Below are 12,780 nucleotides of genomic sequence, written 5' to 3' on the forward strand. Positions count from 1 at the left end.
TAAAAGGGGAGTGGAGAGAGGTAGGGAGGGCAGAAGGAACCAAGAGGAGTAGAGAGGTGTTAAGTGTGAGAAAATGAGAGTCCTTGTAGCTTTTCTATATTTTCTTTTACGTTTTCTTTTTTCTTTTCTTTTTTTTTTTTTTACTTTTTTTTTTTTTTTTTTAGGCGGAGTCTCGCTCTGTCGCCCAGACTGGAGTGCAGTGGCGCAATCTCGGCTCACTGCAAGCTCTGCCTCCCGGGTTCACGCCATTCTCCTGCCTCAGCCTCCCGAGTAGCTGGGACTACAGGCGCCCGCCACCTCGCCCGGCTAGTTTTTTGTATTTTTAGTAGAGACGGGGTTTCACCATGTTAGCCAGCATGGTCTCGATCTCCTGACCTCGTGATCCACCCGTCTCGGCCTCCCAAAGTGCTGGGATTACAGGCTTGAGCCACCGCGCCCGGCCTTTTTTTTTACTTTTTAAATTAAAAACAAATTGTGTGTACTTAGAGGATGTGTATATTTATGGGATACATATTTTCTGGAACTGCATAAGATCGGAAACCAAACGCTGGGAAACAGGAAAAGAAAAAGCAGTTAGATTAGCCAGTTTCCTGCAGCATTGTTAATGAAGGTCACAATAGCACTGTTGGATACTAAATGGAATTCGGCACTGCAAAAATTCAGCTAGAAAATAACAGCTAACACCCATGGGTGCTATGTGCCAAGGATCATTCTAAGAACTTTACATGCTTTTAAAAAATTGTTTTTTACTTCTAAATACTTCAGTGAGCATTTCCTTTTTTTAAAAAAAGACATTCTCTTACATAACCACAGTACTGTAATTGTTAAAATCTAAAAAAAAACTAATAGGCTTATGGTGTTATTACCTAATCTCAAGACCTTAATCAGATTTAGCCAACGGTCCCACCACAACCGGTAAAAGCAACTCTGGATCACATGTTGCATTTATTTGTCATTTCTCTCATGTCTCCTTTAAACTGGACTCTTCCTGAATCTTTGCTTACCCTTGGTGATGCCAACCTTCTTGGGAAGGATAGGCTAGTTATATTGTAGAATTTCCCTTAATTCAACTTTGTCTGATGTTTCCTCGTGATTAGACTTATGTATTTTTTGGTCAGCAATCTCACAGAAGGGCTGCTGTGTTCCTCTTAGTATATATCTCATCAGGAGATACAGGTCAATGGACTTCACATACTCTTTTTATTTAAGACAGAGTCTCACTCTATTGCACAGGCTAGAGTGCAGTGGCTCACTGCAGCCTCAACCTCCTGGACTCTGGTGATCCTCCTGCCTCAGCCTCCCTTGTAGCTAGAACCACAGACATGTGCCACAATGCCCAGCGACTTAGGAGGATGGGGTGGGAGGATTGCTTGAGGCTGCAGTGAGTTTTGATCCCACCACTGCACTCTAGCCTGTGTGAAAGAGCAGGATCTAAACAAAAAACAAACAAAGAAAAAACAGCCTGGTGCAGTGGCTCACACCTGTAATCCCAGCACTTTGGGAGGCCAAGGCAGGCGGATCACTTGAGGTCAGGAGTTCAAGGCCAGCCTGGCCAACATGGTGAAACCCTGTCTCTACTAAAAATATAAAAATTATCCAGGCAGGTGCAGTGGCACATGCCTGTAGTCCCAGCTACTCAAGAGGCTGAGGCAGGAGAATCGCTTCAACCCAGAAAGCGGAGGTTGCAGTGAACTGAGATCACACCACTGTACTCCAGCCTGCTGCCAAACCAGCCTCCAGGGATTTCGGACTTCAGCATGGCTTGTGGGGACAGAAGGAGGTTGCAGGGCTGATAGCAGCCTTCAGCAGCCTGGAGCGTCACGACAACCACCACACTGAGATAACATTGGTCGTGGCTAAGTTAATTGTTTTTAATAATTAAATAAGTGTCCATGAAACCAGCATGACAATAAGGCACATCTAATCATACCCATCCCTTCTCCCTGTCATCCCTGACCTAAATCTTATGTTAATCTTTCTTTGCTTCCCTTTTTGGACAGTTGCACTGCACCTAGGTGCATTCCAAACATATTTCGTTTAAGTTTTGTAAGTTTGCATAAAGAGTATTATGCTTTTTTCTACTTAATATGTAATTTCTAAGATTCAAACATATGGTGTGTTAATGGAATTGATCCTTTTGATTGCTGTATAATATTCCATTGTGTGACTACTATGTATGCCACATTAAAATAGTAATTATGTAAGCCTTAACTATGTATCCCATGTAACTATTAAAAATAGTAACTACTAAAAGAGCAACGATGTATGCCATATTAAAATAGTAACAGGTCCAAATCTGAACTCCTAATATCTCCCCCAAACAAGCTCCTCCTGCAGTCTTCCCATCTTTGTTAATGTCAGTTCCATTCTTCCAATCACTTAGGTCAAAACCTTGGAGTCATCCTTGACTCCTCTTTCTCTCACACATTCAATCTGAAAGCAAATCCTACAACTCTGCTTCCAAAGTATATTCAGATCCAATTTCATTTTACGACCTTCATTGCCACTTCTAAGGTCCCAATAGCCATTGTCTCTCCCTTGGATTATCGTAGTCACCTCCTAACTGATTTTTCTGCTTCTGCTCTGTTGTCCTGCATCCTCTTTCCAATCTAGTAGCCAGACATATCTTGGTGTCATGTCACTCCTCTACTCAACTCAACTGTTTTTTTTTTTTTTTTTTTTTTTTTTTTTTTGGAGACAGAGTCTCTCTCTGTTGCTCTGTTGCTGGAGTGCAGTGGTGCCACCTCAGGTCACTACAACCTCCACCTCCTGTGTTCAAGCGATTCTCATGCCTCAGCCTCCCAAGTAGCTGGGATTACAGGCATGCACGACTACGCCCAGCTAACTTAAGAATTTTTAGTAGAGACAGGGTTTCTCCATGGGGGCCAGGCTGATCTCAAACTCCTGGCTTCAAGTGATCCACCCACCTTGGCCTCCCAAAGTGCTGGAATTACAAGTGTGAGGCACCGCGCCCAGCCCCCTCTGCTCAAGTCTCCAGTGGCTTCCTGTCTCTGAATAAAAGCCAATTTCTTTTCTATGATTTTCAAGGTCTTAGGGTGACCTACAGACACTTCCCTCTGCCTCGTGGCCTTTGCACCTGCCACTCTTACTACTAGGATGAGCTTCCTCCTGTCATTCTCATGGCTCATTCCTGCACTTCTTGTTGATGCTTTCTCTCCCTTCTAAAATTTCCCATCACAACAACCCTTCAATTTCCCTGTCCTTGCCTAATTTTTTTCTTACTGCTTATTACTAATTGTATATATATGTATGTTTATACATACATATATAGAGAGAGAGAAATAAATACACATACACATATATGCATTACATATATATAACTTGTTTGTCTTGCTCACTGGAACATATACTTAGTGCAGAAAAGCATTTGTGTTGGTTTTATTCATTGCTGTATCCCCAGCACTTCATAAAATCACACCATACAAGTTCAACAAATATTTGTTGAATGAAAAAAATGAATAGCTGAAAAGTAACTACTAGCACATACTGTTCACGGATAAAGCATAAAAATGAGGCCTTCCTGAAATCTGAAAGTAAATTTATGAGGCACCCAGAAGCCACGACCAATGTTATCTCAGTGTGGTGGTTGTCGTGACGCTCCAGGCTGCTATCAGCCCTGCAACCTCCTTCTGTCCCCACAAGCCATGCTGAAGTCCGAAATCCCTGGAGGCTGGTTTGGCAGCAGGCAAAGACTGAAGATACCTGCCGAGACCACATGTAACCAAGGTCCCCACTTGGTAAAAACATCTGCACTTAAGGAAAGAAATCCAGTCACAGGGAGAATGCTGGGTGGGCACAGACTGACCCACCAAGCCAAGAGGTGGGAAGGATTTGGGCACTGCACTGGGTTTCTGGCCCTGTGTAAGAGAAAGCATTTCCTTCCTCCTTCATAAAGCTTCATCTGGCTGTGCAGTGTGTGGCTAGCCCTGTGGTTTCCAAGCACACTTGCATTTCAGGCACATGTATTCTGGGTTCTAGTCTTTGATCTCCCCACATTAAACTCAGAGGAGTGGGGAAGAGGGCTGCACTGAGAGACAGAGGATGTTCTTGATGACCATGTGGGCTGCGGGTCATCTTTACATCTGGGCTGGTTACAACAGTGAAGCAGTCATAGTGACCCTTTAAGGCATTTCTCTCACCCCTTCAATGTTCTGTGCTAGCAACTTCCTCAAAAGCTAATTCTATCCCACTCTGTGCCTATTCTACACCATTAAACCACCAAAATTAAGGCACAGATTGTCCAAATTCTTAGTTTCACCCCAATTCCAATGTGGGATTATGAAATCAATTGAGTACGTGATTGGAACTAAGAGAAGAGGCTTTTACAGGCAGCATGTGAATTAGTTTACATTCTTAAGAGGCAAGGTTGTTAACTAATGCAATTCAATTAAAGGTAAGATTGTTATTGAGAGAAAACATATAATTTGCCTAAAAATCAAGAGAGAATGTCAGGCTTCTCTACTTCAGATACATGAAAAGAGTTTAGCGCTTATATTTTACATCCTAATTGAAGGTGGATTTCCTTTTCTTTCTTTCTTTTTTTTTTTTTTTGAGATGGAGTCTTGCTGTGTCGCCCAGGCTGGAGTACAATGGTGCGATCCTGGCTCACTGCAACCTCTGTATCCTGGGTTCAAGTGATTCACCTGCCTCAGCCTCCTGAGTAGCTGGGATTACGGGCATCCGCCACTACGCCCAGCTAATTTTTGTATTTTTAGTAGAGACAGGGTTTCACCATGTTGGCCAGGCTGGTCTCGAGCTCCCAGCCTCAAGTGATCCACCCACCTCAGCCTCCCAAAGTGCTGGGATTACAGGCGTGAGCCACTGCGCCCGGCCTGATAGTGGATTTCTATTTATTTAACCCAGACATACCAACGTATGGGTCACAGTCCTCTTTGCGTTGGGCCTATTCTCAATCCACCTGTGTCACTGAGAGACCAACAGACAGCTAAGAGCAATGAAACTTATGAAGACAAAATAATTGATCAGAAAAGCCTTCACGGTCCAGAGTAGAAGCTTCTCAGAGAGCCAGTTAAAGACTGTCTGGGTGTGTGAAGGTGGGAGGAGGATTACAAAGCAGCACAAGGAAAATTTTGGAGTCATTTGATTGAGGTGGTAGTTCCATAGACGTGCTGTAACTCATCAAACTGTACACTAAATATGCATAGTTCATACCAGATCCATCCTACCTCCATACGCTGAAATTCATCAAATTGGACACTAAATATGCACAGTTCATATGAGATCCATCATACTTCCGTAAGTGGGCAAGTTTTCAGAGAAAAAAAAAACAGACTTAAAAATCTTACAGACAGGCCGGGCGCAGTGGCTCAAGCCTGTAATCCCAGCACTTTGGGAGGCCGAGACGGGTGGATCACGAGGTCAGGAGATGGAGACCATCTTGGCTAACACGGTGAAACCCCGTCTCTACTGAAAAAAAAAAAAAAAAAAAAAAAAAAAAAACTTGCTAACTTCTTTTCAAACAAAATGGATCATTGGGAATTGAAGTGCTTGTCAGGAACCCTAATCTTGCTGTCAAAAGCCTGCTTGAAATGAGTGGATATGAGAGGCACCACCCAAGGGAACACTAACCATCCAGTTGCCCGTGTTCTTATCAGCAAGAGTAAGATATGTAAGCCACTGCAGCCTAGCACCTCATCAAAATGCCCCACTTGGCCACAATTTCTCACAATTTTCTTAAAATTTTTTTTATCTTTTTTTTTTTTTTGAGACCGAGTCTCACTCTGTCACCCAGGCTAGAATGCAGTGGCGCGATCTCAGCTCACCTCCCAGGTTCAAGCGATTCTTGCCTCCCAGATTCAAGCATTATCACGCCTTAGCCTCCCAAGCAGCTGGAATTACAGGCAGGCACCACCACACCCAGCTAATTTTCGTATTTTTAGTAGAGACGGGGTTTCACCATGTTGGCCAAGCGGGTCTTGAACTCCTAGCCTCAAATGGTCCACCTGCCTTGGCCTCCCAAAGTGCTGGGATTACAGGCGTGAGCCACTGTGCCAAGACTCAATTATTTTTAAATCAAGAGTTGATATAAAATTAGCTGGGCATGGTGGCACGCTCCTATAACCCCAGCTACTCAGGATGCTGAGGCAGGAGAATCGCTTGAACCTGGGAGGCAGAGGTTGTAGTGAGCCAAGACTGCCACTGCACTCTAGCCTGGGTGATAGAATGAGATTCCATCTCAAAAAAAAAAAAAAAAAAGAGAGAGAGAGAGAGAGAGTTGATACAAGAAATAGCAATATAGGCTGGGTGCAGTGGCTCATGCCTGTAATCCCAGCACTTTGGGAGGCTGAGGCAGCCAGATCACTTGAGTCCAAAAGGTCAAGACCAGCCTGGCCAACATAATGAGACTCCATCTCTATAAAAAGTCAAAAAAATTAGCCAGGCATGGTGGCATGCGCCTGTAGTCCCAGCTACTCAGGAGGCTGAGGTGGGAGGATCACCTGAGCCCAGGAGGTTAAGGCTGTGGTGAGCTGTGATCATGCTACTATATTCCAGCTTGGGTGACCGAGTGAGACCCTGTCTCAAACAAACAAACAAAAAGGCAATATGAAATACATGTGAATTTTTTTTTCAAAGAAACAAAAAAGAAGGAAGAAAAAAAGGAAAGGAAGAAAGAAGGAAATCTGTGGTAGGCAGAATAATGGTCTCCCAAAGATGTCCACATCCTAATCCCTGGAACCTCTGAATTTGTTACCTTACCTGGCAAAAGGGGAATTAAGGTTGCAGATGGAATTAAGGTTGCTAATCAGCTGGCCTTAAAATAGAGAGATTATCTGTATTATCTCATTACACTCAATGTAATCCCCAGGGTCCTTAAAAGTGGAAAGGGGTGGGGGCAGAAAAGAGGAGACAAGGCAATGTGAGTATGGAAAGAAGACAGAATGATGCAGCAGTGCTAGCTTTGAAGATGGAGGAAGAGCCACTAGCCAAGGAATGCGGGCGGCCTGCAGACGCTGGTGGCTCTCCCCTACAGCCATAAGAAGGAACACAGCCTTCAAGGTGCCAACACCATGACCTTAGCCCAGTATGACCCATTTCAAACTGCTGACCTCCAGAACTATAAAACGGTGAATTTGTGTGGTTTTCCTCTGCTATTACTGTGTTTATCACAATAATATCGCAGTGTATCACAACAGCAGTAGAGAACTACTGCAAAACCTTCAAGTGGGAAGAAAACAGCACAGCCTTCATCGACTCACGCATTCACTTCAATAATACAGAAAACTGTCCAAGGCAAAACACTGTGTTGTGTGCCCTGCTGGGAATAAGGTAGGGAGGCATTGAGATGAAAGTTGTGCCCGGTGCGCACGAAGGTAGGTAATGGACGTGCAGAAAGAGCAAGGAGAGGTGGGACCCAGAGTGGAACCAAGAATGAGGGACTGACCGGTCACGGGGGCTCAGCTTGTGATCCCAGCACTTCGGAAGGCCAAGGTCAGAGGATCCCTTGAATCCAAGTGTCGGAGACCAGCCTGGCAAAATAGTGAAACCCATATGTCTAAAACAGAGAGAGTAAGGGACTTTGACTCCTCTTTGGCCAAAAATATTGCAGTGAGGGTCTCTTTCATCCCTTCTCTAGCATCTCAGATAAATGGAGGCTACTGCTAGTCACACTTGCATCCTGGATTAGGTTTCAGGACCTTTCCTCCAGTGATAAATGTGCAGCGACTTAGCGGAACCTCAGCCAAAGCTATAAACTTCAACCGGCCACAAGAGTGTGCATGTGAGGTGACTACATTTTTTTTCCCTGCCAAACCAGAATTAGCCGGTATAGGATTGAACGAGCATGAAGATTTGAAATTGCTCCGATTGGAAGGAAGCCCAGGTTAGGTTTGGGCACCTCCAAACGCACCCTTTTTAAAGCCACCTGGACTGCGGCGTCGAGCTTTCAGCTCCACCAAACGCTCATCTGGCCTGGCAGCGAGCGGCGGAAGAACCCGGGAGCCCCGCACAGAGCGCACCGAGCCCGGCGGAGAGCTGAGTCGCAGGCACCCGCATCTCCAGGATGATAGGCGACATTGCAACAAATCTCTACACCCAGCAGCTCAGGGGGCTCCAAGCAGAGCAGCAAGTTCGAGGATCCGGGCGTGGAGCCGAGTGAGGCCGCAATCCAGCGGGCCTCGGGCGGTAAGTATCCGAGGCCGCGCGCGCCGCGGGCCTGGGTGTAGAGCGGCGCTGGGGGCATCGGAGCCTGGGTTTCGGATGGCCGCTGCACCCCAGGAACCCCCGGGAAGGGGCGGCCCCAGCCCAAGGCAGGCTCCGGAAAGGCTGCCCGGGCGGTGGAGGGCGAGGCTGTGCCGGGGCGGGTGGTAGTGCAAAGGCCGCCGCGGAGGCTCGGGAACTGCGGGCGGGCAGGGTAACCGGCGGTTCAGGGCAGACCGCCAGGCGGAGCTTGGGGACGCGCGCCTTGCTGCTCAAGCCGGCCGGGGCCCCGCAAGCGTCATCCAGGGCACCCCCGTCTGGCTGGAGAGGCGCGCTCTGCCCGGAGCCCAGCCTCGCTGCCCGTCTGCTCTCCAGGCCGGTTTGGGACTCGAACTGGACAGTGATGAGGCGGAGAGCGGAGGACCCCGGGCTGCGTCTAGGGACCTCGGGGGTTGCGGATGCCTCTCTGCACAGGCTGTGGTGCTGCAGCCTGCCCAGCTTCCCCGCGGGGCTGCTGGCTTCCGAACGCGCCGAGGGATGCGGGGTGCCCGAAGTGGGGATGTGATCTCGGGGTGCCGAGGGAGGGGTAGCACCAAGCGCGGGTGGGGGAGGGAGCTCGGCGGGTGGGGCGCAGAGGCCGTACCCCGCGGGCACGATCCCACGCCCAGGGCGCGCAGAGGCTGGGCCCCCTTAGCACTTCTGATCGAGGCTCCTCAAGACAGGCTGAAATGGGATGAGGGACCAGGGACGGCCATTTCGGGGCTAAACGCTGCCAAGGCCATGACGATGTTTTAGGAGCTCAACTCTGCTTTCCAATTAAGCCGTGTTTTGCCTGAGGAAAAGTTGATTCGGGCTCATTAACAAGGATGACTGAGGGCCATTATTGGGGATTACAGAGATTCTCCCTTGCCTTGTCTGGCTTCTTTGTTTGCGTGTGCGTGCGTATGCGGCTGTGTGTGTGTGTGTGTGTGTGTGTGTGTGTGTGTGAGAGAGAGAGAGAGAGAGAGAGAGAGAGAGGAAAGGGGAGAGAGGGAGTGTTGGGGGTGGGAGGAGGTAAAACAGGCTTGGGATCCTGCAGGCCTGGTTTCCGATTTGGTTTCCACCGCCTGCTAGTTTAACCCTTCTAAGCTTCATTGCTCCCATTTGATGGCTCAGATTCTTCATCTGTAAAATGGGGACATTCATGCCAATTGGACTGGATTGCGTTGGAGAAGCCACCAAGCACAGCCCGTGACCCAGAAGCATGTATGTGTTGAGTCCTCCTTATTCGGTGTGATTTTTTCGGTTTTGTTTTTCTCCTGTGCTCTCTGCACCAGATCAGCTCCCCAGCCTTCTCCGCGGCAGCCTCTTCAGCCTGCTGGCTGCAAGTGCGCCCTCTAAAGGCCCCAAATGCCCTGTACACACCAGGTGCAGAGCGCGGAAGCGCCTGCAGAGCCGAATTAATAGTGAACCCCACACTCACCTGCATGGGATGCAGAGCCGCTACCACCACGCTCTGCGTAACTTTGGGGGAGATGGTAATTTTAATTTTAGCTTGGTGCTTCCCGCTTTCCTTATGTGTAATGAGTTCACCACATGCAACGTAATAACAATAGCCAAATTAAAAACGAATGACTTGGCCAGGCGCGGTGGCTCACGCCTGTAATCCCAGCACTTTGGGAGGCCGAGGCGGGTGGATCATCCGAGGTCAGGAGTTCGAGACCAGCCTGGCTAACATGGCGAAACCCCTTCTCTACTAAAGATACAAAAATTAGCCAGGTGCGGTGGCGCACACCTGTAGTCCCAGCTACTCGGGAGGCTGAGACAGGAGAATCGCTTGAACTCGGGAAGCAGAGGTTGCAGTGAGCCAAGATCTCACCAGTGCACTCCAGCCTGGGCGACAAAGCCATACCCCGTCAAAAAGAAAAAAAAAAAAAAGACTTGCTTGTAAAACTTTCTACACAGCTGTAGAAAATTTAATTTTGTTCTAATATCTGATACACCCTAGAAGGATCTGTTATTTTCATTTCTGCCTATTATCATGTAAATATGTAGCTGACCCAATTTCATAGCCTACGTATGTTATCTCCCATTTACAATTTATTTTTCATCGTCTATGAACTCATTTGGGGAGAATGGAAGGCTGACTATTGCTCCCGTAATCTTCCCATTTTCTTATTTCACCCTCTTCAGAACGAGGCCCTAGTATTTTTTGCCAAGCTTCCAATAGCAAGCTTGCTTAGAGTGGGTTACCATTTACTTTTATTTTTTCTTGAGGCAGAGTCTCCTTCTGTCATCCAGGCTAGAGTGCGGTGGCACCATCTCAGCTCACTGCAACCTCCATCTCCCAGGTTCAAGCAATTCTCCTGCCTCAGCCTCCCGAATAGCTGGGACTATAGGTGCACACCACCACACCGGCTAATTTTTGTATTTTTAGTAAAGAAGGGGTTTCACCATGTTGGCCAGGCTGGTCTCAGACTCCTGATCTCAAGTGATCCAACCCCCTTAGCCTCCCAAAGTGCTGTGATTACAGGCGTGAGCCAGCATGCTCTGCCACATTTTACATATTAATCCTTAGCAGAAGCCCCACATTCACTGCCTCAGTGTGCCACATGCATATTGTCCTTCTACTTGTATGTCGGGATATAGAAAATGTAAGGGATCTCAAAGGCCCTATGGTGGACAAGGATATGGAGCCTGGGGGTACAGATACACCCTCTAAGTTCTCCCTCTCGCCAGGTGTGGAGTAGGATTATAATATTAAAATTATTCTTATATCTTATATAAATACATATATAATTATATGTACATATAATTATATGAATGCTAAAAGCAATCTTGGAGTTGGAGGGATAAACATTTGTTTTTCTGTTGTCTTTTGTTTTCATTAACTAGTTGGAAAAGAAGTTAACCATGAATAGTCAAAACAGTAATTACTTTTGGAGAGATTTCAGTGTGAAATACAAATGACTCCATTGCTCAGCAGATCTATAGGGGCCTCTTGAGGATCCAAAAGAACTTTTTGGGCCAGGCATGCTGGCTCACGCCTGTAATCCCAGCACTTTGAGAGGCCAAGGCAGGTGGATCACTTGAGGTTAGGAGTTCGAGACCAGCCTGACCAACATGGTGAAACTCCATCTCTACAAAAATACAAAAATTATCTGGCATGGTGGTGTGCATCTGTAGTCCCAGCTACTCAGGAGGCTGAGGCAGGAGAATCGCTTAAACCTGGAAGGTAGAGGTTGCAATGAGCCGAGATGGTGCCACTGCACTCCATCCTGGGCAACAGAGTGAGACTTCGTCTCAAAAAAATAGGATAACTTTTTGCCCCACCCTTGCCTGCCGCCACTGCTCTGCATTTGACACTATATTCTACATGCACCCTTGTGCCTCTTGAATAAAATTTGTCCGTTAAATGCTATTCAGTGTCACTTATTTATGAACAAACTAGAAATATCAAGAGCAGTTTGATGGCACCTACATCTCTTCACCCATAAATAATTCAGTAAGAATATAAAGTTCTTAACATTGATTTAGAAAAGTGCTTAATATTTCAACCCATGGGCTGAAAAACTATAACTTTTGTACTTTTATTGTTGTTATTCGTTAGTTTTGAGATGGAGTTTCGCTCTTGTTGCCCAGGCTGGAGTGCAATGGCGCGATCTTGGCTCACTGCAACCTCTGCCTCCTGGGTGCAAGCGATTCTCCTGCCTCAGCCTCCCGCGTAGCTGGGATTAAAGGCATGAGTCACCACACCCGGCTAATTTTGTATTTTTAGTAGAGACAGGGTTTCTCCATGTTGGTCAGGTTGGTCTCACACTCCCAACCTCAGGTGATCTGCCTACCTCGGCCTCCCAAAGTGCTGGGATTACTGGCATGAGCCATGGCGTCCGGCCTAAAAAACTCTAACTTTTGAATTTGTATTACTTCAAAGCCTTTCTTGTTGTAAATGAACTTCAGGAAAACACCATGTGTTGTTGTTTCATCATATTAAACATAGCTGAGCATTGTCCCATGGTTGGGAAAATATTTTTATGAGCCGTTCACACCTTGTGTCAAGCTGCCTGGTTCTCCTCTTTCTGGCTCCTCAGGATTCTGCACACAACAGAGGCAGAGGGAAGACAACTACCAGCCATCCATTCTGAACCCTCTTTGGGCTCATCCATTGGCCCTTTGACAGTGCAACTCTGCCCTGCGCTGTGAGCTTTGGAGAGCAAGGGCTGCCCCATCCCTTTCTAGCCCCAAGCAGGCTCAGATGTTGGGAGGGTGACAGATACACACAGACACACAGACACACAGACACACACACACACACACACAAGCCTGAAACCCAAGACAAACTGGAAGACTTCCCAATAAAGGTCATCTTGTTTTGTTTTCTTTTACAAGTCAGCCACTAATTTACCTGGAGGTAAGAGGCTGATCCAGACAATATTTAAAAGATAGGCTTTTATTTTCTTATAATACAGGTAATATGTATCTATTAAGGAATTTTTTTTTTTTTTTTTTTTTTTTTTTGAGACAGGGTCTCACTCTGTCTCCCAGGCTGTAGTGCAGTGGCATGATCATGACTCACTGCAGCCTCAACTTCCCAAGCTCAAGCAATTCTCCCACCTCTGCCTC

The 12,780-nt window shown here is 46.8% G+C and overlaps 1 protein-coding gene across 1 annotated transcript in view; it reads left to right on the forward strand.

Annotated features, from left to right (window-relative positions):
- Window positions 1–7,718: 7,718 nt before the first annotated feature.
- SLC16A14 (solute carrier family 16 member 14) overlaps window positions 7,719–12,780 on the forward strand; it is a 36,208-nt gene continuing 31,146 nt past the window's right edge. Inside the window, exon 1 of the mRNA XM_010370760.2 lies at window positions 7,719–8,163. The gene's annotated coding sequence lies outside the window, so the exon portion shown is untranslated. The remainder of the gene's footprint in view (window positions 8,164–12,780) is intronic.

This window comes from Rhinopithecus roxellana, chromosome 14 (genome assembly GCF_007565055.1).
Source record: "Rhinopithecus roxellana isolate Shanxi Qingling chromosome 14, ASM756505v1, whole genome shotgun sequence".
In the NCBI taxonomy this organism is placed as follows: domain Eukaryota; kingdom Metazoa; phylum Chordata; class Mammalia; order Primates; family Cercopithecidae; genus Rhinopithecus; species Rhinopithecus roxellana.